Source organism: Dendrobates tinctorius, unplaced genomic scaffold, assembly GCF_039654945.1.
Source record: "Dendrobates tinctorius isolate UK_male_01 unplaced genomic scaffold, ASM3965494v1 ptg000007l, whole genome shotgun sequence".
Lineage (NCBI taxonomy): Eukaryota > Metazoa > Chordata > Amphibia > Anura > Dendrobatidae > Dendrobates > Dendrobates tinctorius.
Genome location: NW_027361675.1, coordinates 51,369,119 through 51,392,794, shown reverse-complemented (window position 1 = coordinate 51,392,794; position 23,676 = coordinate 51,369,119). Strand labels below are relative to the sequence as shown.

Below are 23,676 nucleotides of genomic sequence, written 5' to 3'. Positions count from 1 at the left end.
TGCTCTACTTAGCTATTCATCTGTATGGCTTCTGACAGGTCACTTATCCCTCAGTGACCTGCCCCCTATTTTACATAATATTATACAGTATATAATGAAAAAAAATCAACTTCTGCAGGCAGGCGCCGGCGGTGGCACCTGCGCTACCCCATGATTCCCATCTATAATGTGTATTTAATTGTTTTATTTGATGGCATACATAACTTAATTAAAAAAAAAGTGTGAAAATGGCGATCCGATAGCTGCTACTGTAAAGGCGCTGGCGGCACCATCTTGCTAGAGAAAACAAATCCCTCCTCAAATATAGGGCCCCAGCGCCTGTGCAGTAGCATCTATCGGATCACCAATAGATGCTACTGAGCAGGCGCGGCCGGCGCCATCTTAGTGTAGACAATTTTTTTTTTCTCTTGCATGATGGCGCTGCCGTCGCCTGCGCAGTAGCATCTATAAAATCCTATTGATGCTACTATGCAGGCTGCACCATCTTGGAGGAGGCCAGAGGCATATCTAAGGGGGGCAGCCGAGGCATGTGCCCTGGGCGCAGCCAGCAGGGGAGCGCAGTCAGGCCACCTAATGCGGCAGTCCACAGTGTCTCCTCCAGCGGCTGACAGCCGGCACAGAGAAACTGCAGAGCACCGGCTGCCAGTGTTCAATAGTACTTGTGTCTAACAGATGCGAGTACAATTGAAGGTCTGCCCGCCGGGTGAGAGTGACGCCAACAGCGTGATCAGGTCATGTGATACCGCTGCTGAAGTCACTGACCCATATTGCAGAGGCAAACACTGGTGGTAAGTATTCTAGTAGTGCTGAAGACACCAAAGATTAAGTGCACAGAGGGATTTAGTGTGGAAATGGGGAGATTTGGAGTGGAGATGGGAGGATTTGGAGTGGGGATAGGGGGGATTTAATGTGTGTGGGGAGATATGGAGTGGGGATGGGGCATTTTATGTGTCGTGGGAGATTTGGAGTGGGGATTTAATGTGTGTGGGGGGATTTGGAGTGGTGATGGGGGATTTAATGTGTGTGGGGAGATTTGCAGTGGTGATGGGGATTTAATGTGTGGGAGGAGATTTGGACTGGGGACTGGGGGATTTAATGTATGTGGGGAGACTTGGACTGGGGATGGGTGGATTTAATGTGTGGGGGGATTTGGACTTGGGATGGGTGGATTTTAATGAGTGGGGGGAGATTTGGACTGGAGAAGGGGGGATTTAGGGCATGTATGAGGAAACAGTATCGGGGCCATGTATGAGGAAACAGCAATATGGGGGCAAACGGGAGAATGTATACGGACACAGTATGAGAAGTAATGGGAAAAAATGTACATGGACACAGTATGGGGAGTGAGGGTGATGAGATGTTTGAAGACACAATATGTGGAGTAAGGGGTATGTGTAAGCAGGCAGTATCGAGAGTGAGGGGGTAAATGTATGAGGAGACAGTATGGTAAACAGGGGGATGTGATAGGAGACAGTTTGAGGAGGGAGGGGAATAGTGTGAGGAGACAGAAAAGTGAGTGGGCACAGAATAGACACTGAGGAATGGGGCTTAGCATGGGGGGACAGTGCAAGGGTACAGCCAGAAGGGAACAGTATACCAAGAAGGGGGGAGTGTGATGAGAGGGAACAATATCGAGACTGGACCCTATCGGGAGGACACAGTGTGAGAGGACAGTGTGAAGAGGGGTCACAGTATGGAAAGGAGAGGGCAGTGTGAAGAGCAAGTACCATAAGAGGGACAGCATGGGATCATATTTTGTGCAGACAATATAGAGAGGGGCAATTAATATTTATTGAGGAGCTCAGCGTAGGGCAAATATTTTTATTCAGGAGCATTATAATAGTACTGCTATCTTTAAGGGCATCATGTGGAGATTTGCAGCAGAAGACCGGAGAAGATGGAAGTCTGCAGAGACAGCTGTAAATGAGAAAACTCATCAAGGGGTCTGGATAAGATGAAGAACAACTCGAGAGACGTCATCTATAAGGTACCTGGATTTAAATATTATTTGTTATACTGACTAATTCTCATGTTTTTAATTATGTTAGGTGCAGTAGCGTAGCTACCGGGGGGGTAGAGGGGGTGGTGGCCCCACGCTTTGAGGGGGCCCACCCGCCGGAGCTATGCTGTGGCAGAGCAAGGAAAATCGATCATCTCCATACTCTGCTATGTTCTCTTCTGTACGCATCGCACAGGACCTGTGAGGAGGTCACAGGAGGGGAGGAGTCAGGGGTCACATGATCAGGGGCCTCTGCATGCTGAATGTCATCGTGCTGGATGAGGGGAAGTTTATGTGTGGGGTCAGGAGGGGTTTACAGGGTGGATGTAGCAGAGCCGTGTGTGTTATGAATGAGTCACCGGAGGAGGAAAAAACAAAAATACAAGCTAAGTCCAGAAAACCGGAGAGGTTGGTAGCTAGCGGAATGCAGACCCCTGATCCTATTCACAACAACTAACAGTAGCCGTGGGGTGTTCCTACGGTGGTCCTAGACACCTTGTTCACAGCCGGAGAACTAAATAAACCTAAAGAAAGAATGGGGAAATCTAAACAGCCCCAGAGCAGACCCCAAAGCAATAGACAGCCCCGAACATGTATCGACGGTGAAAACAGATGAAAACACAAACACAGACAGAAAGACAGGCTGAGCAAACGATGGGGCCCTCACTAACTAGATAGGACAGGAAAGAAAAGCAACTGTCTGCAATCACGCAAAAACCCTGCCAAAAATAATGTCCAACACGTCTGATAGAAAAGGCCCTGAAGTCACTAGACTTCAAAATCACTATATCAGCACTCAGGTATATTCTGAAAACAGAGCCAGGGCTGGCTGAACACAAACACTAAGTAAACCAGACAAAATCTCATGGAACAATAGCAGAGCAAAAACTTAGCTTTAGTAGACAGGACTAAACTGGAGGCCAGAGCTCAGAGCAGAGAGGATCACCAGCAACCCAGCAGGGCGTCGGCGGCCTTATATCCACTCAGAGATTCCGGATGTCCAATCACACTCCACCTGTTCAGATGACAGGTTTTTCCCATCCCAATCAATTTCACTATCTCCTTTCACCAGCAGAGGGAGTTCATCGGACATCAAAGGTGAAGGAGAAAATGAGCTCATAACACGTGTGTGTACGAGGTGTACGGAGTGGAGCCGCGTGGGTATGAGGTGTATGGAGCGGAGCGGTGTATGTACAAGGTGTATGGAGCAGAGCCATGTGTGTACGAGGTGTACGGAGCGGAGCCGTGTGTGTATGAGGTGTACGGACCACAGCTGTGTGTGTATGAGGTGTATGGAGCGGAGAGGTATACGGAGCGGAGCCGTGTGTTTACAAGATGTACGGAGCAGAGCCGTGTGTGTACGAGGTGTACGGAGCGCAGCCGTGTGTGTACGGAATGGAGCACTGTGTGTACAAAGTGTACGGAGCTGAGCCGTGTGTGTACAGGGTGTACGGAATGGAGCCACATGTATATGGAGCGGAGTCTTGTGTGTACGGGGTGTGTGGAGCGGAGCCGTGTGTGTACAGGGTGTATGAAACGGAGCCTTGTGTGTGCAAAGTGTACAGAGCTGAGCTATGTGTGTACAGAGCGGAGCAGAGCCATGTTGTCACGTGGACCCATCCTGTGCGACACGACCCGCAGGCCGGTAACTAAAACAACAAGACAAGGGGAAGGGGAATAGTTACAACGGTGGGCCCTGCGATAGGGAACGGGGACGTGGAGACCTCCTGCACTCCCCTGAGTCAGTGTGCCTCACACTCCTAACGTTCCCTAGGCCGGTTCCGCACTGGGCGCCGATCAGGATACCTGTCACCCTAGCACACCCTACACCTATCCCTTGCTAGGGAGCTGGGTGGTGCAGGCGCTGACCCCGCCGCTGTACTAATACACACCAAGGAAAAATACAAACAGGGAAACACCACTTAGCTTTGCTCTGTTGCTCTTGCTCCCAGCAACAGAGTCCACCACCAGAATGCAGCTTTCCTCCTGAATAGCTGCCACCAAGCTCTGTCAGAGCTGCAAGGAAATCCCCTTTGACTCCTTCCACACCAGGACTCTGACTGTGCTGCAAGGAACTCTCTCTAGCTCCTTCCTTCACCAAGGATGGTTGGAAATGACCACTAATATCAACACTGGTTGCAACACCTGACACTCTTATAGCAGAGCCAGAGCAATCACACCTGCTTTATAATCACATGCACTAAACTAAAGAAACCAGGGTGCAATGACCCCAACGGCCACCGGGGGCAAAACTAGAACTGAAACCACCACAGTGCAATGACCCTAATGGCTACCGGGGCAAAACTATCTTTAAGCACCACAGCTTAAGAAAAAAAAGGTTACTAGTGCATTTTATCTGTCATGATCCAGCATGGATCATGACATGTGTGTACGGGGTGTACAGAGTGGAGCCGCGTGTGTATGAGGTGTACAGAGCGGAACTGCGTGTGTACGAGGTGTATGGAGCAAAGCCACATGTGTACAAGGTTTACGGAGTGGAGCCATGTGTGTACAAGGTGTACAGAGCGTGGCTGCGTGCGTACAAGGTGTACGGAGCAGAGCCGCATGTGTACGAGGTTTACGGAGTGGAGCCGTGTGTGTGCGAGGTGTACGGAGCGGAGCCGTGTGTGTACGAGGCATAGAAAGCGGAACCGTGTGTGTATGAGGTGTGCGGAGCCATGAGTGTACAAGGTGTATGGTGAGGAGCATTCATGCCTCCCAACCGTCCCAGATCCAGCAGGACAGCCCCGATTTTGAGAGAGTCTGCCCCACTGCCCCGGCCGTGAGCTTACTTTTTCCGCGGACACAGGAGTACACGGCGGAGCCCCGAGGAGCACTTTAAAATTCGCACGTGACGTTCCACCGGAAGTGACGTGCTAGAAGTTGACCGGAAAGGAGGTAATTTCTGGAGGAGATTGTGACAGAACCATGGAGGCACTTCAGGGAATGCTTCAGATCTATCACCGTGTCCTCCTCCTCCAGCGCGGACAGCGGGATCGCCTTGGACTTGGGGATGTCAGCCATGTGAGCGGATCATGATTTGTCCTGCACCAGGAGGCACAGGTGGGCACTACAGTGGGAGCTGGGCTGCTATAGTATCTTTATAGAATCTTTCTCTGTTCTTTCTTTCTTTCCCCTCTTCCTTTCTCTGTTTTTTTTTTCGCTGTTCTTTTTTTCCTTTCTTTCTCTAATCTTTCTTTCTCTCTCTCTGTTCTCTTTCTATCCCCTCTTTCTTTCTCTGTTCGTTTCTTTCTCTCTCTCTCTCTGTTCTTTCTTTCCTCTCATTCTCTCTCTGTTCTCTCTTTCTCTCTCTGTTCTTTCTTTCTCTATACTGTAGCCCCCTTCACATGGTATAATACAGCCCCCCCAAAGAATATAATGTAGTCCCTTCAGAATATAATTCAGCCCCCCTCACAGGGTATCATACTGCCCCCTCATAGGGTATCATGCTGCCCGCCGTTATATGGGGTATCATGCGGCCCGCCGTTATATGGGGTATCATGCGGCCCGCCGTTATATGGGGTATCATGCTGCCCCCCATATGGGGTATCATGCTGCCCCCCCTCATATGGGGTATCATGCTGCCCCCCCTCATATGGGGTATCATGCTGCCCCCCCTCATATGGGGTATCATGCTGCCCCCCTCATATGGGGTATCATGCTGCCCTTCCTCATATGGGGTATCATGCTGCCCTCCATCATATGGGGTATCATGCTGCCCCCTCCTCATACGGGGTATATCATGCTGCACCCTCATACGGATATCATGCTGTCGCCCCCCCATATGGGGTATCATAATCATGCAACCAGGACTCACTATATAAATAATAAAAAAAAAAAAGCTATACTCACCTCTCCTCCTCACTCCCACACTGATTTCGGCGGCGACTCTGCTCCGATGTGAGGAGCTGCGCTGCAGTCAGACCGGCACGCAGCGGGGACGTAATATCAATATTGGTCTGTTTATATATAGATTATTTTTGGCAACAGTGCAATCATCTGCTTAGGTTCTATTGCTAGGGGCCCACTCAGAAGTTTCCTCTGGTTAGGAGCATTAAAGGGGTTGTCCAGGTTTGTGCTGAGTCTGCAGTCCTTCTATGTGACTGCAGATTTCTGAATTCTCACAGTGCTCACTGCACGCTGTTAGGATTCTCTTGTACCGGCGATTTACATACATGCAGTTAAGTGCTGACTAGACATGCGTGGCCTCATTCACCGAAAATGAACGGAGTCTAGTCGGAATGTGGCCAGAAGTATACAAATCACATGCTTGTGCTGACATGACTGCACTCTTGCCACCAGCAAGGGAGTATCCTGAAAGTGTGCACTGCCGTCGTTGTGAGAATTCAGAAGTCTGCAATGTCAGGATTCAGCTCACTTCCAGGATTCAGCTCTGCAGGTTCCAGTAGTCATCACATGGATACTTCACTCAGATGTAATTTTCATACTTATGGTCCTGTGGCAACGAGCTTCTCTTCCTGCTTCTCTCAGTTTTTCACTCAACATTGAGAGAATTAGGGAGAGCAGCTCACTGGTGCCAAATTGAATTCTTGCCCCGGGTGCCAGAAAACCTAGATACGGTACACCTTTGGAGGAGGCAATTTTTTTTCTCTAACAATGTGGCACCTCTGGCGCTTGCACAGTAGCAGCTATCGGATTGCCAATAACTACTACTGAGCAGGCGTGGCTGGCACCATTTTCAGGCTCATTTTTTTATATGAATTTATGTATACCGTCAAATAAAAGAATACACATTATACACTCACTGGCCACTTTATTAGGTACACCTGTCCAACTGTGTGTTAAGACTTAATTTCTAATCAGCCAATCACATGGCGGCAACTCAGTGCATTTAGGCATGTAGACATGGTCAAGACAATCTCCTGCAGTTCAAACCGAGCATCAGTATGGGGAAGAAAGGTGATTTGAGTGCCTTTGAACGTGGCATGATTGTTGGTGCCAGAAGGGCTGGTCTGAGTATTTCAGAAACTGCTGATCTACTGGGATTTTCACGCACAACCATCTCTAGGGTTTACAGAGAATGGTCCGAAAAAGAAAAAAAATCCAGTGAGCGGCAGTTCTGTGGCCGGAAATGCCTTGTTGATGCCAGAGGTCAGAGGAGAATGGGCATACTGGTTCGAGCTGATAGAAAGGCAACAGTGACTCAAATTGCCACCCGTTACAACCAAGGTAGGCAGAAGAGCATCTCTGAACGCACAGTGCATCGAACTTTGAGGCAGATGGGCTACAGCAGCAGAAGACCACACTGGGTACCACTCCTCTCAGCTAAGAACAGGCATCTGATGGCTACTTTCAGCAGGATAATGCGCCATGTCATAAAGCTCGAATCATCTCAGATTGGTTTCTTGAACATGACAATGAGTTCACTGTACTCAAATGGCCTCCTCAGTCACCAGATCTCAATCCAATAGAGCATCTTTGGGATGTGGTGGAACGGGAGATTCGCATCAGGGATGTGCAGCCGACAAATCTGCGCCAACTGTGTGATGCCATCATGTCAATATGGTCCAAAATCTCTGAGGAATGCTTCCAGCACCTTGTTGAATCTCTGCCACGAAGAATTGAGGCAGTTCTGAAGGCAAAAGGGGGTCCAACCCGTTACTAGCATGGTGTACCTAATAAAGTGGCCAGTGAGTGTATATGCAATCATGCTGCACCGCCTGCCTGCTGCAGGTGATTTTTTTTTACTATATCTAAAATTCTTTATGTAAAATAATGGGAAAGTCACTGAGGGTTCAGTAACCTGTCAGAAGCCACACTGATGAATAGCTAAGTAGGGCATCACAAGAAGTCCCTCCCACAGGCCGCGCCAGAGCACGAGCATATCATTTACTCAAAACTGAAAATAAAGATTAAACAACAACCACAGGATGGATTTCATCAACCAAGGTATCATTATAATCAGTTTAACAGCGACAACCTGACAGTGACTGTAGGTTGCTGTGCACAATCCTGCTGACACATTCCCTTTAATTTAGGAAGATGGAACATCATCAAAATTTAACCCCTTAGGCCTCTTTCACACTTCAGTTTTTTACAATCAGTCACAATCCGCCAGGTTTTGAAAAAACGGATCCTCAATTTTCTTTTGAGGATTCGTTTTTTTTCCCCATTGACTTCCATTAATGGCGGATTGTGACGGATTGCCGTCCGTTGCATCCGTTTTTTTTGAGGATCCGCCAAAAGTTGCTGTCAGTCACCATCCTCAAAGATTTCAAAACGGAGCTTGCAAGGTTTTTTTCTCTCTCTCTCTCTCTCTCTCTCTCTCCCCTTTTCCAGGCTGCAATTCCTTAAAAATTCTTCATTTGTCGGATCCGTCAAAAAAAACGGACAGGTGGCATCCGTTGTCATCAGTACTAAAACGGATCCGCCATCCGTCCTTTTGGCGGATTTTGACTGATGCAAAAAACTGAAGTGTGAAAGAGGCCTTAGCGACCGCCGATACGCCTTTTAACGGCGGTAACTAAGTGTATTAAAACCACAGCGCCGCTAATTCACGGCGCTGTGGAGAAAGTGAATAGCGCCCCCCAGTGTTGGATTTTCTCCGGGGTCTCGGCAGCCGGGGGGTAGCCGGGACCCCAGAGAACATGAATCGGTCGGTTTTTACCGCCCCGCTTTTGCGATCGCCGTTATTAACCCTATAACGGCGACTGCAAAAAAAAAAAAAGCCGCGATTTTGCATAAAATTTCTCTTTCCTCTGATGTGATCGCACATCAGAGGAGAGAGAACTAGGGTCCCCGATCCCCCCCCGGTACCTCTCCGTGGTCCAGGGTCCCCTCCCGGTGGTCCCGCGTCTCGCCGGCATCCTCCGGTGGGCGCCGCCATCTTGGATCCGGAAGAAAATGGCGGGCGCATGCGCAGTGCGCCCGCCGGGTATCTGCCGGCTCTGGCTGGCAGATTCCATTCATTCATTTTGATCACTATGATAAACTAGTGATCAAAATAAAAAAAAATAGTACATAACCCCCCTGTTTATCACCCCCTTAGTTAGGCCAACATAGCGAAATAAAGAAAGTACTGTATATTTTTTTCCGTTTTCCGTTAGGGTTAGGGTTAGGGCCAGTGTTAGGGCCAGTGTTAGGGCCAGTGTTAGGGCCAGTGTTAGGGCGAACTAGGATTAGGGTTAGAATTATGATTAGGGATTAGGGTTGGATTAGGGTTAGGGTTGGGATTAGGGTTAGGGGTGTGTTGGGGTTAGGGTTGGAGCAAGAATTGAGGGGTTTCCACTATTTACCAACTTTGGGGGTCTAAAAATTGGGGTCTAAAAAAATCACTTGAGGAAATAAAAAAGCCTTTTTATTTTCACGGCTCTGCGTTCATAAACTTCTGTGAAGCGCTTGGAGGTTCAAAGTGCTCACCACACATCTAGATAAGCTCCTTGGGGGGGGGTCTAATTTCCAAAATGGGGTCACTTGTGGGGGGTTTCCACTGTTTAGGCCCATCAGGGGCTCTGCAAATGCAACATGATGCCCGCAGACCATTCCATCAAAGTCTGCATTCCAAAATGGCACTCCTTCTCTTCCAAGCTCTCCCATGCGTCCAAACAGTGGTTCCCCCCAAATATGGGGTATCAGCGTACTCAGGACAAATTGCACAACAACTGTGGGGGTATGATTTGTCCTTTTACCCTTGTAAAAATACAAATTTGGGGGCGAAAAGTTCATTTTTGTTGAAAAAAATGATTTTTTATTTTCACGGCTCTACGTTATAAACTTCTGTGAAGCACTTGAAGGTTCAAAGTGCTCACCACACATCTAGTTAAGTTCCTTAAGGGGTCTAGTTTCCAAAATGGGTTCACTTGTTGGAGGTTTCCACTGATTAGGCACATTAAAGGTCTCTCTGAACGCAACATGGCATCCGATCTCAATTCCAGCCAATTCTGCGTTGAAAAAGTCAAACGGCGCTCCTTCCCTTGCGAGCTCTGCCGTGTGCTGAAAAAGTTGTTTACCCCCACTTTTTATGGGGTATCGGCATATTCAGGAGAAATTTTACAACAAATTTTGTGGTTGATTTTCTCTTTTAACACTTGTGAAAATAAAAAAAATTGGTTCTGAAGTAAATTTTTTGCAAAAAAAGTTAAATGTTAATATTTTCCTTCCTCATTGCTTTAGTTCCTGTGAAGCACATAAAGGGTTAATAAACTTCTTGAATGTGGTTTTGAGCACCTTGAGGGGTCTAGTTTTTAGAATGGTGCCACTTTTGGGTATTTTCTTCATGTACACCCCTCAAAATGACTTTAAATGTGATGTGGTCCCTAAAAAACTGGTTTTGTAAATTTTGTTGTAAAAATGAGAAATTGCTGGTCAACTTTTAACCCTTATAACTTCCTAACAAAAAAAAACATTTTGCTTCCAAAATTGTGCTGATGTAAAGTAGACATGTGGGAAATGTTATTTATTAAGAAATTTGTGTGACACATCTCTCTGATTTAAGGGCATAAAAACTTAAAGTTTTAAAATTGCAAAATTTTCAAAATTTGCCATATTTCCGCTTTTTTCATAAATAAACACAAGACTTATCGAAGACATTTTACCACTAACATGAAGTACAATATGTCACGAAAAAACAATCTCAGAATCAGCGGGATCCATTAAAGCGTTCCAGAGTTATAACCTCGTAAAGGGACAGTGGTCAGAATTGTAAAAATTGGCCCGGTCATTAAGCTGCAAAATGGCTCTGTCACTAAGGGGTTAAAGGGGTTGTGCCACAATTACATTTACATGTACTATAGCAGAAAACATTTAAGTACAGGCAGGTAGGGACTGGGGCTGAAATTCAGTCCTGGCATTTGAAATCGCACAGGCCCATGCTGTCCCTGTACCCATGAACCAGATGGGAAATATTAGTAATATTAACCTGCATAGAGGAAAGCAAGATTTACTACAAGACCAATATTTCCCATGATACCCGTGGCCTGCTGGTGTAAGAGATGGAGTCATCGACTTTGTGCTACATCACAACTCTTAACAGTATGGGTGTCTTGAGAACACTGATTCTGTTAACAATGTAGCAGACAAGGCAGCCCATGACCAGACAGGTCCTTGTGGCATTTGCGAGAATTGCAAGATGGTCAGTCCGGCCCTGAGTACAGGCAATTTAGTAATTTATTGCTGTTAAAAAATGATGCCCCATTTCAAAGATAGCCACCAGTGAAACAGTAACTCTGAGTCACCATACTCAAGGATCCCTCTCACTGAGCAGAGTGAATGTACCTGCAGTGGGCGTCTGAGCAGTTACAAGCAGACATTCTCAGTCCTGGAACCAGCCTATGCCTCCTCAGTCTGTAGGCAAGCTGAGCTCCTGGAATTGCCATTTTCTCTTCCCACATACACAATTAGGGAGGAGTCAGTAGCAGTAGCTGCTCATCCTCCTTCTCTTCCTATAAAGTTTGAAGCCCAGGTGGAGGAAGGAGCCAGGAACAGAGCCATCACCAGCCCAAAAACAGCAGCTCTGCAGGCATGTATGAATACATGCATGAATGGTATGTCACTGCCCTACATGTATGAATGGCATGTTACTGCTACATATATGGATGGTATGTCACTGCACTACATATATAAATGGTATGTCATTGTCCTACATGTATGAATGGTATGTCACTGCCCTACATGTATGGATGGTATGTCACTGCCCTACATGTATGAATTTTATGTCGCTGCTACATGTATGGATGGTATGTCACTGCCCTACATGTATGAATGGTATGTCATTGCCCTACATGTATGAATGGTATGTCACTGCCCTACATGTATGGATGATATGTCATTGTCCTACATGTATGAATGGTATGTCGCTGCTACATGTATGGATGGTATGTCACTGCCCTACATGTATGAATGATATGTCACTGCTACATGTATGAATGGTATGTCACTGCACTACATATATGAATGGTATATCACTGGCCTACATGTATGGATTGTATGTCACTGTTACATGTATGGTTGGTATGTCACCGTCCTATATGTATGGATGGTATGTCACTGTTACATGTATGGATGGTATGTCACTGCCCTACATATATGACTGGTATGTCACTGTCCTACATGTATGAATGAATGGTATGTCACTGCCATACATGTACGAATGATATGTCACTGCCCTACATGTATGAATGGTATGTCGCTGCCCTACATGTATGAATGATATGTCTCTGCCCTACATGTATGAATGGTATGTCACTGCTACATGTATGAATGTGGTATGTCACAGTCCTACTTGTTTAAATGGTATGTCACTGCCCTACATGTATGGATAGTATGTCTCTGCCCTACATGTATGAATGGTATGTCACTGCTACATGTATGAATGTGGTATGTCACTGTCCTACATGTATGAACGGTATGTCACTGTCCTACATGTATGAACGGTATGTCACTGTCCTACATGTATGGATGGTATGTCACTGTCCTACATGTATGAATGGTATGTCACTACCCTACATGTATGGATGGTATGTCTCTGCCCTGCATGTATGAATGGTATGTCACTGTCCTACATGTATGGATGGTATGTCACTGTCCTACCTGTATGAATGGTATGTCACTGTCCTACCTGAATGAATGGCATGCCACTGTCCTACATGTATGAGTGGTACATCAAAAGTTTACATACCTGGCAAATATTTGCTTTCTTGGTCTTTTTTCAGAGTATATGAATGATAACACCAAAACTTTTTCTCCACTCATGGTTAGTGGTTGGGTGAAGCCATTTATTGTCATACTACTGTGTTTTCTCTTTTTAAATCAGAATGACAACCCAAAACATCCAAATGACCCTAATAAAACATTTACATACCTTGGTGATTTTGGCCTGATAACATGCACTAAAGTTGTCACAAATGGGTTTGAATGGCTACTAAAGGTAACATCCTCACCTGTGACCTGTTTTCTTGTACTCATGTGTGTGCATAAAAGCTGAGTATGTTTCTGAGATCCAGACAGACTCTTGCATCCTTCATCCAGCCACTGACATTTCTGGATTGTGAGTCATGGGGAAAGCAAAGAATTGTCAACGGATCTACAGGAAAAGATAGTTGAACTGTAAAAAATAGGAAAGGGATACAAAAAGATATCCAAGGATTTGATAATGCCAGTCAGCAGCGTTCAAACTGTGATTAACAAATGGAAAATCAGTGGATCTGTAAAAACAAAACCATGGTCGCATAGACCAACAAAAATTTCATCCACAACTGCCAGGAAAATTGTTCGGGATGCAAAGAAAAACCCACAAATAATATCAGCTGAAATACTAGACTCTCTGAAAACTAGCAATGTTGCTGTTTCAAGATGCACAATAAGGAGGCCCTTGAAGAAAATTGGGCTGTATGGTCAAGTCACCAGAAGAAAGCCATTACTGCACAAATGCCACAAAGTATCTCGCCTACAATGTGCAAAACAGCAGAGACACAAGCCTCAAAACTTCTGAAAAAAGGTAATTTGGAGTGATGAGACCAAAATTCAACTTTTTGGCCACAACCATAAATGTTACATTTGGAGTGAGGTCAACAAGACCTATGATAATAGGAACACCATTCCTACTGTAAAGCACGGAGGTGGATCGCTGATGTTTTGGGGATGTGTGCTCTACAAATTCACAGGAAGCTTGGTCAAAGTTGAAGGAAAGATTAATGCAGCACATTATCAGCAAATACTAGAGGTCAATTTACAATCATTAGCCCAGAAGCTGCGCATGGGACTTATTTGGACATTCCAACATGACAACGATTCAAAACAGGAGATTTTATTATTTTTACATCATTTTGTTAATTGTTGTTGTAAGAGATTTGTGTGGATCTGTGCTATCTATATAAACTTCTGGGAGAGAGTACTATTCCTTGAGATCATTTGGTGAATTTTACTATGGATCGCTACTGATCTTTTAGGAGTGATAAATTGTATTCACGTGGGTTATATTAGCGCAATTATTTTTATGTAATTTTTAATTGTTTTATTATTCAGACAAAAAGGTGGTGTTGTCTGATAATTTGCAGCTTATATATCCCTAAGCGCAGCGCCACTGGTTATATAATATTCTCTTCATTTACAAGTTACACCAGCCCGGTCACAGGAAGCCACACCAGGTGTACCAGCTGAACTTGCTCAAACCATGGTGGGTTTGGGAATCGCTGGAAGCTTCTTGCCTGGGGGCCCATCCCGAAGTGGAGTAGGTCACAATTGCAGAGAATTGGCAGCCCAGAAGCAACAGTGTTGAGAACTGCTGCAGCAGAACCGTGACCTATTCTTGGAGTTGCCAGGGTGTACACAGGTGGTGGAACACAAAGTGATAACAGAGCCAAATGTAAGGGTCAACCTCAAGCCCTATAGAATCCCCGAGGCATGACGGGAGATAAGATCAAAGGAGATGAAGAGAATGCTAGACTTCGGCATAATAGAGGAGTCAAAAAGTGGGATGGTTGAGTCCCATTGTCCTCGTGCTGAAGCCTGACAGCGAGTGGCGATTTTGTAACGACTAGTGCAGGCTGAACGAGGTATCCAGTTTTAATGCATATCCGATGCCCCGCTTGGACGAACTCATTGAGCGACTCGGGCCCATGAGGTATATCACAACCCTCGACCTGATGAAGGGGTTACTGGCAGATTCCCATATCCCAGAATGCCAAGGAGAAGACAGCCTTCTCAATGCCTTTTGGGTGTTTTCAGTACACCAGAATGCCCATTGGACTGCAGGGGGCCCCAGCTATCTTCCAGAGGGCGATGGATCGGATCTTGGCTCCACATAAGAAATATGCCGCAGCCTTCCTTGATGACATTGTCATCTTGAGCCCTGACTGGAGTAGTCATCAAACAAAGGTACAGGCAATCCTGGCTACATTTACAAAAGCTAGGTTCACTGTAAAGCCAAAAAAGTGTGCCATGGGAAGGAAGAGGCCAAGTACTTAGGCTATGTCATCAGGAGAGGTGAAATTAAGCCACAGTTAACTAAGATCGAAGCAATTCAGAAGTGGCCGCAACCGCTTTCCAAGAAGCAAGTAAGGGCATTTCTTGGAATTTTGGGGTATTAACGGCGGTTTATCCCAAGTTTCACAATGATTGCCTCACCATTGACGGAGCTCCTCAAGGCAACCAAGTTGACGATGGTGAATTGGACTACTGACACAGCGGTGGTCTTTCAGGAGCTGAAGCAGGCTCTATGCAATCATCCGGTTCTGGTCGCAGCGAACTTTAGCACTTCAGAAGTCGGGTTGGGAGCCGTGCTGTCTTAGGAAATAAATGGAGAAGAGCATCCCATCCTGTATCTGAGCCAGAGACTCTCTTCCTGCGAGAAAAACTATGCAATTGTTGAGAAGAAGTTCTTAGCCTTAAAGTGGGCTGTGGATACACTGAAATATTACCTACTAGGCCGAGAGTTCAAGATAGTGTTATACCATGCCCCTCTGAGATGGTTAAGAGAAAAGAAGGGTAAGAATGCCCGGGTGACTAGGTGGTCCTTATCCCTTCAAGATTTCAGTTTCCATGTAGGACAAAGGCCAGGGAAGTTACTTGGTAACACGGATGCTCTGTTTGGTGTTCTGGCCCCTCTCTGATGCATTATTCCTGTGACTTCTAGGCAGGTTTTCAAAAAACGCTGAACTATAAAGTTGAGCACGTGGGCCAGGCATGGTATGTGTGCGAGCTTGTCAAGCTTCAGAGTCACCTCCAGGTTATGAACAATATCACACATGACCATGCATTGTTGTGGTTTCAGCAGCAACAGCCACAGATTTGTCTGGTCTGTTATACCTTTCCACAACTCTGCAGCAATGTGCTGTTTGTCACCTAAACAAATTGTTGCCACTTCACCGAGACAGTGCTGCAGTGTTTCCAGCTTGTGTTGATATGGATGACATGCTCCGAGTTGACAATTCGGAGATCGAGGATGAGGAGGGGCAGGGAAGCAGGACCAGCCAGTAACTGGTTAACAGGAGGACATGCAGATGGTTAGACAGAACTGGTTACTTATAGGACTGCTCGACTTGTATACAGAACAGGTTCTGTATAGGACTGCAAGGCTGGTAGACACATGTACTGGATCAGTCACGGACAGGATAGGTTCAGGAACACAGGGCGAACTTGAGTGCAGAACACAGATGCTGGTTCAGACTGGACAGGTGAGGGTAGCAGTACAGCTGCAGATGAGACAGATCAAGAAGGAGGATGGGCTCAGGAATAGGTTACAGCGGTATGGGCAGGATCAAGTTCCGGCAGGATGGACAGAATCAGGTAGACAGGACGAACAGAATCAGATTCAGGGAGCACAGGTACAGGGACCTTACAACTAGGTAGCAGGATAGCAAACTGATTCTAATGTTGCTAAGGCACCTCCCAATAGGAAAGGGGGCTTTAAATATCAGACATCTCCCAGCTATTGGCTGGGGAAGTTTTCAGAAGCTCTCGTGCTGCCCCTTTAAGAGGCAGGGAGCATGCACACCCTAAGTAAACTCTCAGGACACCTGACGGCCATGCGCAGGTCCTGGAAGGAAGCAGATGCTGTGGGGACTGGAGCAGTGTGGACGGGTAAGAGAATACACCAGCATCTCTGCTAAAAGGAGGAAGGGGACTTGTCCAGGGACACTGGCGCTGTTCTAACAGTATCCCCCTTACGCCCCTCTTCTTGAAGCCCGTGAGGTATTTCTGTTGATGAAGTCAAGCATGAATATTTTCTTTGGGCTCCCAAGACCTTTCTTCAGGTCCAAATCCATTCCAATCAAATAAGAAAAAGGTTTTTCCTCTCACCTTCAAGGCTAAGGTTTTCTGCACCTACAAGCGGAGCTGATGGGAGCAGGTGTAGCACCAGGATAATTGAAGATCTCAAGGGACTCAATATAACCACCTGCAGTAGGGACATGTGGAAGGAATTTGGTACTCATAAAGAGGATGGCAGCCTCAACTTATAAGATAAGATATGTCATTAATTTGCTTGATGGCTTCAGAGGAACTGATGAAGCAAGGACCCATCTTGTAGGATGGGATCTTCAGATGGATGTACTTAGAAGATAGCCACACCTTATCCCCTGGACTATAAGAAGGAGGCTCTAAGCATCTCTTGTCCATTTGCCTTTACATACACTCAGATGATCTCTTTAGAGTCACTTTGGTGGCCTCCCATACATTAGGGAAAGTAAGTATTTGATACACTACCGACAGCCTTAGGGAGACTTTTGGGTGAGAACTGCTCCTGCCCCAAAAGAAGAAACATCTATCTCCGGAAAGAATTGTTTGTTCACATCAGATCATTGTAGTGCTGGAGCAAAGGAAAAGGCCTGTTTCAGAGAGAGAAAAGTGTTCTCAGCCTCTGAAGTCCATACCTTTTGATCAGCACCCTCACGAATCATAGCAGAGATGGGAATGGTCAGAGACAGGAAATGAGGAAAGAATTGTCGGTTAGTAATTGCCAAATCCTTGGAATTACTGGATAGCCTTAACATCAGCAGAGTGTGGCCACTTGAGGATGGAAGACAATTTCTCCAGATCATCTTCAAACCCGTGTCTGAGATGATATAGTTTAAGCTAGGAAATGCAGAGAAGATTGTTCAAAAACACATTTTTCAAATTTAGCATAGAGGCGATTCTCCCTAAATCGCTGCAGGACTTGGTGAACGCTCCACCTATGAGAGGGCAGATCTGAGAGAAGACCAAGATATCGTCCAGATAAACCATAACACAAGTATAGAGGAGGTCTCAGAAGATGTCGTTCATGGATTCTTGGAAGAAAGCTGGGGCATTGCTGAACCCAAACAGCATAACTTAGTACACATTGACCATCCCAGGTGTTGAAAGCAATCTTCCATTCATCTCCTCGGCGTATCCGGATTAGATTCTAAGCTCTCACATCCAGCTTAGTAAAAATCCTGGTACTGTTGAGGCATTCGAACAACTCCAGGATGAACGGTAGCGAATATTTGTTTTTAACCGTGATCTGATTGAAACCCCTATAATCTATGCATGGCAGGGGGTAGATATGGCTTTATGGAGGTGAGGATCCAGGCAGCAGGTCTATAGGGCAGTCATACTGCCTATGCGTAGCTAGCATCTTTCCTTTCTTCTTGTCCAAGATGTCAGCATATGACCAGCAGGCGGGTGGTAATCCTAACAAAGAAGATGGTGCTACCGGCGGCTGAATCGGTAGTACAGATAAAAGACACCTCTCATGAAAAGACTGTCTCCAACATAGCACCTCTCTGGATCTCCAGTCAATGATGGGTTCATGCACACACAGCCATGGAAGCAAAGAAGTGGATGAGACACACTAGAAGGCGATCTCTGTGTGCAGCATTCCTATCAGGAGCTCTACTTGCTCGGTGACCACCTTAACAGCTTTGCATAGGACCCTCCCATTGACAGATGACACCAACAATGGATTCTGGAGTGTCATGATCCACGCTAGATCATGACAGATAAAAAGCACTAGTAGCCTTTTTTTTTTTTTCCCTTAAGCTGTGGTGCTTAAAGATAGTTTTACCCGGTGGCCATTAGGGTCATTGCACTTGATGTTTTCTTTGCTTTGCCTTTTGCCCCCGGTGGTCAGTAGGGTTATAGCAGCTTTTTGCCCCTGATCATTTGACCATCCCCTTTTCCTATATAGGGTCACATGGTCTATGAGCAGGTGTTGGTGATATTGCTCTTTCCCAACCAAGTCTGGTGGAGAAAGGAACTACAGAGAAGAGTTCCTGGCAGCTCAGGGGAGCTCTGGTGTATAGCTTCTGGTGGAAGCTGAACTCCGGTGTCGAGCTTCTGGGGAAAGCTGCATTCTGGTGGTGGACTCTGTTGCTGGGAGCAATAGCAACAGAACAAAGCTAAGTGGTGTTTCCCTGTTTGTATTTTTCTCTGGTGTGTATTAGTACAGCGGTGGGGCCAGTGCCTGCACCACCCAGCTCCCTAGCAAGGGATAGGTGTAGGGTGTGCTAGGGTGACAGGTATCCTGATCGGCGCATGGTGCGGAACTGGCCTAGGGAACGTTAGGAGTGTGAGGGACACTGACTCAGGGGAGTACAGGAGGTCTCCACGTCCCCCTTCCCTATCGCAGGGCCCACCATTATAACTGTTTCCCTTCCCCTGTGTCTTGTTGTCTTAGTTACCGGCCTGCGGGTCATGTCACACAGGACGGGTCCACGTGACATGGAGTCATGGAACAGAGATCTGGTAACGGTATACCACCGCTTGCTGCATGAAATTACCTGCCGCACCAGAATCCAGGTACACTGTCTCAATGATCTGGTAACTTCCAAATGTCAAGATCAGCAGTGGAGAGGGATTATTAACTCCCAGGGTAGTCTGTTGTGGCGCCCCTGAGGCTCAGTCGCCACAGAGGTACTGCACCTTCTCCTAAGGTGTGGTTCCCCACTGTCTGGGTAAGTTGGGAGCTCCTCTCCGCACTCCAACACTCGCACCCCACACAACAGGGTAGTTCTGCACAACGACATTGCGGCTCAGTGCTTAGAGAGTAGCAGAGCACCTCTGGTGGTTCCCTGCTTGGAACACTGGATGTGTTGGGAGGTGGGTGGAGTTTAGATCCATATAAAAGATTGGGAAGGTTTAGAATTACAGGTCAGTCCCTTCGGGGCAGTCTGACAGCAGGACAGTCAGTCGAGTCTGAGGACAGGTCCGAGGAGGAGAAAGACGTAGAACTGTAACCAAAGCATCCATAAGAAAGAGACAAGTACGGAACGAAGGAGTAGAGAACAGAGAGGAGAAGTGGGTTGGAAGAGGAACCCTGCCTATAGGTTCTCAGCGCAAGGCCGGGGCCCGGTCCCCGAGGTTCTATGGATACTTATGGTTCTGCAGCAGACACCGGTGGAGTAGTTGGCTGTAAATGCATTACTCCCATCCAAGACTTGAGGCACAACAGCAACACAGATAGAGAGCCGGGAGTGAGGCGTCCCCGAAGCAGGCTACAGCTGTACAGCTGTCTGCCCTGCAAGTAAAGTTCTAGGAACATCTAGTTAGGAGGCATTCCAGGGTTACAAAGTACTGGAGTGCTTCACACCACAAGGCGCATTGGAGGAGTCGTTCAGGAAAGGTACATGTTGGCGGAGTGTTGGAGAGGAGACCCCTGACTTGCCCGGGAGGTTGAGTCTTTACCCCGGAGGACACGGCACGGAGGCAGGCACCAGTGTGTACCACGAACTGTGAGTAAAGCTTTGAAACTGCAAGCTCTGGTGTCTTCCATTCCTTCGTCGCTAGCACCTTCAGCACCGCTACATCTGGGTACCAGCAACCACACCATCCTGCACTTCCCCAGATCCATTGCCCCTACACTGCCCTGGGACTACAGCTCCACCTGTAGGGAGCTACACCATCTTTGCTGCACCACACCATCAGTCCCAGCGGATCTGCATGCAGCGTCGGCTTAACACCTCCCTTGCCAAACACCACAGGTGGCGTCACAAACTATTCACATAAACTACATTAAAAACCACCATTGATTTGGGCGCCCAGGGCCACGGACTGGGTCACTGCCACCGCAACACATCCCCCTGACACCGGCCCGGTACCGAGTACCCCACGGCCCTGGGAGGGCGACCCACTGTACTACCGTCCTAAGACCTGGGAGTTTCCCGACTTCTTGAAACAAGAGCGAATGAGGTGTCCTGTGCCACTACAATAGAAGAACAAGCCCTTGGATCTCCTGCCATTGGTCAGCCAAGCTCCACGTTGTCGACCTGCATTGGCTCAAGACAGGCTGCAGCTGTGGAAGGCTGAGTAATGAGTGGCCTTGGGAAGGATAGAGCCAGACAAAGAGGTTTTATTTCATGCGCTGTCTCACGGGAGCGTTCCTGGAACTGGATTTCGATTTAGATGGCCAGTCAAGCTAGATCATCCAGTGTAGTGGGAATGTCTCAACCTGCTAGCTCATCCTTGATCCTCCCGGACAATCCTTCCCTGAAGGAGGCTACCAGTTGCTCATTGCTCCAGTCAAGTTCAGAAGCCAGGGTGCAGAATGGATGGCATATTAGCCTACAGATGAGTGGCCTGGTGCAGTCTGGGGAGGGATAAGGCAGCAGAGGCAATTCGACCCAGCTTGTCAAATATCTTGAGGAACACATCCAGGAAAGCCCGCAGATCCAAGATTATAGCATCTCCTCTTTCCCACAAGGGATTGAGCTATGCCAGAGCCTCTCTTTCAAGATGGGACATTAGGAAGGCTACTTTCGCCGAATTGGAGGGGAACTGGTGGGCTAGTAGTTCAAAGTCCATGGATCACTCATTAATGAACCCTTGGCATTGCTTTGGATCCCTGTCAAAACATGATGGTGCACACAGACGAGGTCATGGACCTGAAGCAGGACTTGCAGACTGAATAGTCACTGCCAAGGTTGCCGCAGCTTAACCCACAGCGGTTGCAGCTGTTGATGTCAGAGCGTCCAGTCAGGTATTCACAGTCCGTAGATATGACAAGATCTTGTCTTGCTGGTCTCTGATAGGTCATCTCTTGGAACAGGTCTGAGATTGCCGGGGTTGGAGAGACAGTGGATTCCATGGCCTTAGCATACTGTTACGCATGTGGTTGTGGAATCAATGTACCACTGTCTGGGAGAGCCTGGAGTGGCATAACTAAGCAACCACCTGGTTCTTCCCTATAGATTCTGATGGTGTGGTTACACTTAAACCCATGTGGACACAAGGATGTACTACAGGACAAACCCTGGAGCCGCAGCAGCCGACCCCCAAAGGATCAGGGAAGCAGGCCATCCAGGAACTGATTAATAGGAGGATGTGTGGCTGGTTAGACAAAACAGGTTACATATAGGACTGCATGGCTGGTATACAGAAAAGGTTTCGTATAGGACTGCATGACTGGTAGACATAACAGGTCCCGTATGACTGCACGGCTAGTAGGAAGAACAGGTGCTGGATCAGGCATGGACACTATAGGTTCATTTACACAGGGTGGACTCGGGTGCAGGAACACAGGTGCTGGTTCAGACTGGACAGATGAGGTAGCGGTACAGCTGTGGATGAGATGTATCTACAGATTTCCTGGAACATTTCTGCCTCAAAAGCGGGACCTTTATCTGTAAACACTCGCTCAGGATATCCATGTGGTCTACAGAAGTGCTGTTGAAAGGCTCTGGCTGCTGTCCTGGCTGTTTGATCTTTGACAGGCACAACTACCAGGAATTTTGAGTAGTTGTCCACGATGGTAAGAGCATAGATGTAGCCCGACCGGCTTGGGACCAACTTCACATGGTCCAGGGCAACCAACTCGAGTGGCTGCTTGGTCACTATTGGCTGTAGAGGAGCTCTCTGGCTGTTTCGGTCCTTTCTGCACAGGTTGCATTGTCCACACTCCCGGCACCACTTTTCAATGGCTTTCCAAATACCAGCCCAGTAGAATCTCTCCCGGAGCAATGCTTCCAACTTCTTCCATCCGAAGTGTCCAGCTCCATTGTGGTATGCTTCCAAGACCATTGATGCTTCTCTCTTTGGGACTACCACCTGCCAGACCAGCTCATGAGTGCAGGCATTGATACTCCTCCTACACAGCTTTCCTTCATAAATGAACAGCCGGCCTCTCTCCTTCCACAACTGTTGGGTTTCTTCAGGAGCATCCGACTCTGGGCTCGAGTCAGCTTGTGACAGTAACTTCTTCACCAGGCGGACTGCGGGGTGGCTATTCTGCGTTTCTGCCCAGTCATGATGGGGCAATGGATTTAGAGTGACCTCTTTCAAGCCAGACCGCCTGTTTCTCACTCCTTGCGCACGTTGGGCCGCAATTGGCAGGTGGAATGGAGGTAACTATTTCTTCAAGAGCCTCAGGGTCTTCTCCTGCATCTGGCAGATTAGGCATTCTGGACAGCACATCAGCATTTGCATTCTTGTGCCCTGCCCAGTACTTGATGGCAAACTCATAGTTAGACAGCCGAGCCATCCATCGCTGTTCCAGTGCATCTAGTTTTGCAGTGTCCAAGTGAGTCAACGGGTTGTTGTCCGTGAAGATGGTAAACTTGGCTGAAGCTAGGTAATGTTTGAATCTTTCAGTCACAGCCCAGACTATGGCGTGGAACTCCAGCTTGAAGGAACTGTAGTTGTCTGGGTTCCTTTCAGTGGGACGAAGCTTCCTGCTGACGTAGGAGATCACTCTTTCTTTGCCATTCTGTACCTGCGACAGTACTGCTCCAAGTCCCACGTTGCTGGCATCAGTATACAACACAAAGGGTTTGTCATAATCTGGGTAGGCCAGAACTTCATCTCCTGTGAGAGCCATCTTCAGTCTGGTGAAGGATCTCTCCAACTCCTCAGTCCATTCAAAGGTGGAACTTTTCTGTTTGGCCTTCTTGGACTGCCCCACCAGAAGATTTTGCATAGGGGTGGCTATCTCCGTGAAACCTTTGCCGAACCTTCGGTAGTAGTCTACCAACCCGAGGAATTGGCGTACTTCATGGAGGTTGCTGGGCTTTGGCCAGTCCCGGATGACTGTGACTTTGTCCGGATCTGGTGCCACACCTTCTGCACTCACTACATTGACCGAGGTACTGTACCTTGGGCTTCAGGAGGTGGCATTTGGAAGGCTTCACCTTCGGGCCAAAGTTGGACAAGGCTTCAAACACCTCAGCCAGGTGCTCCAGATGGTCTTCATAAGTCTTGGAGCAAACAATGACATCATCAAGGTACAACAGGACTGTCTCAAAGTTCATGTGTCCCAGGCAGCACTC

General features: G+C 47.4%; 1 protein-coding gene across 1 annotated transcript in view; it reads left to right on the top strand.

The window, feature by feature from the left end:
- LOC141088480 (multidrug and toxin extrusion protein 2-like) overlaps positions 1-23,676 on the top strand; it is a 167,350-nt gene that overhangs the window by 39,024 nt on the left and 104,650 nt on the right. The window lies entirely within an intron of this gene.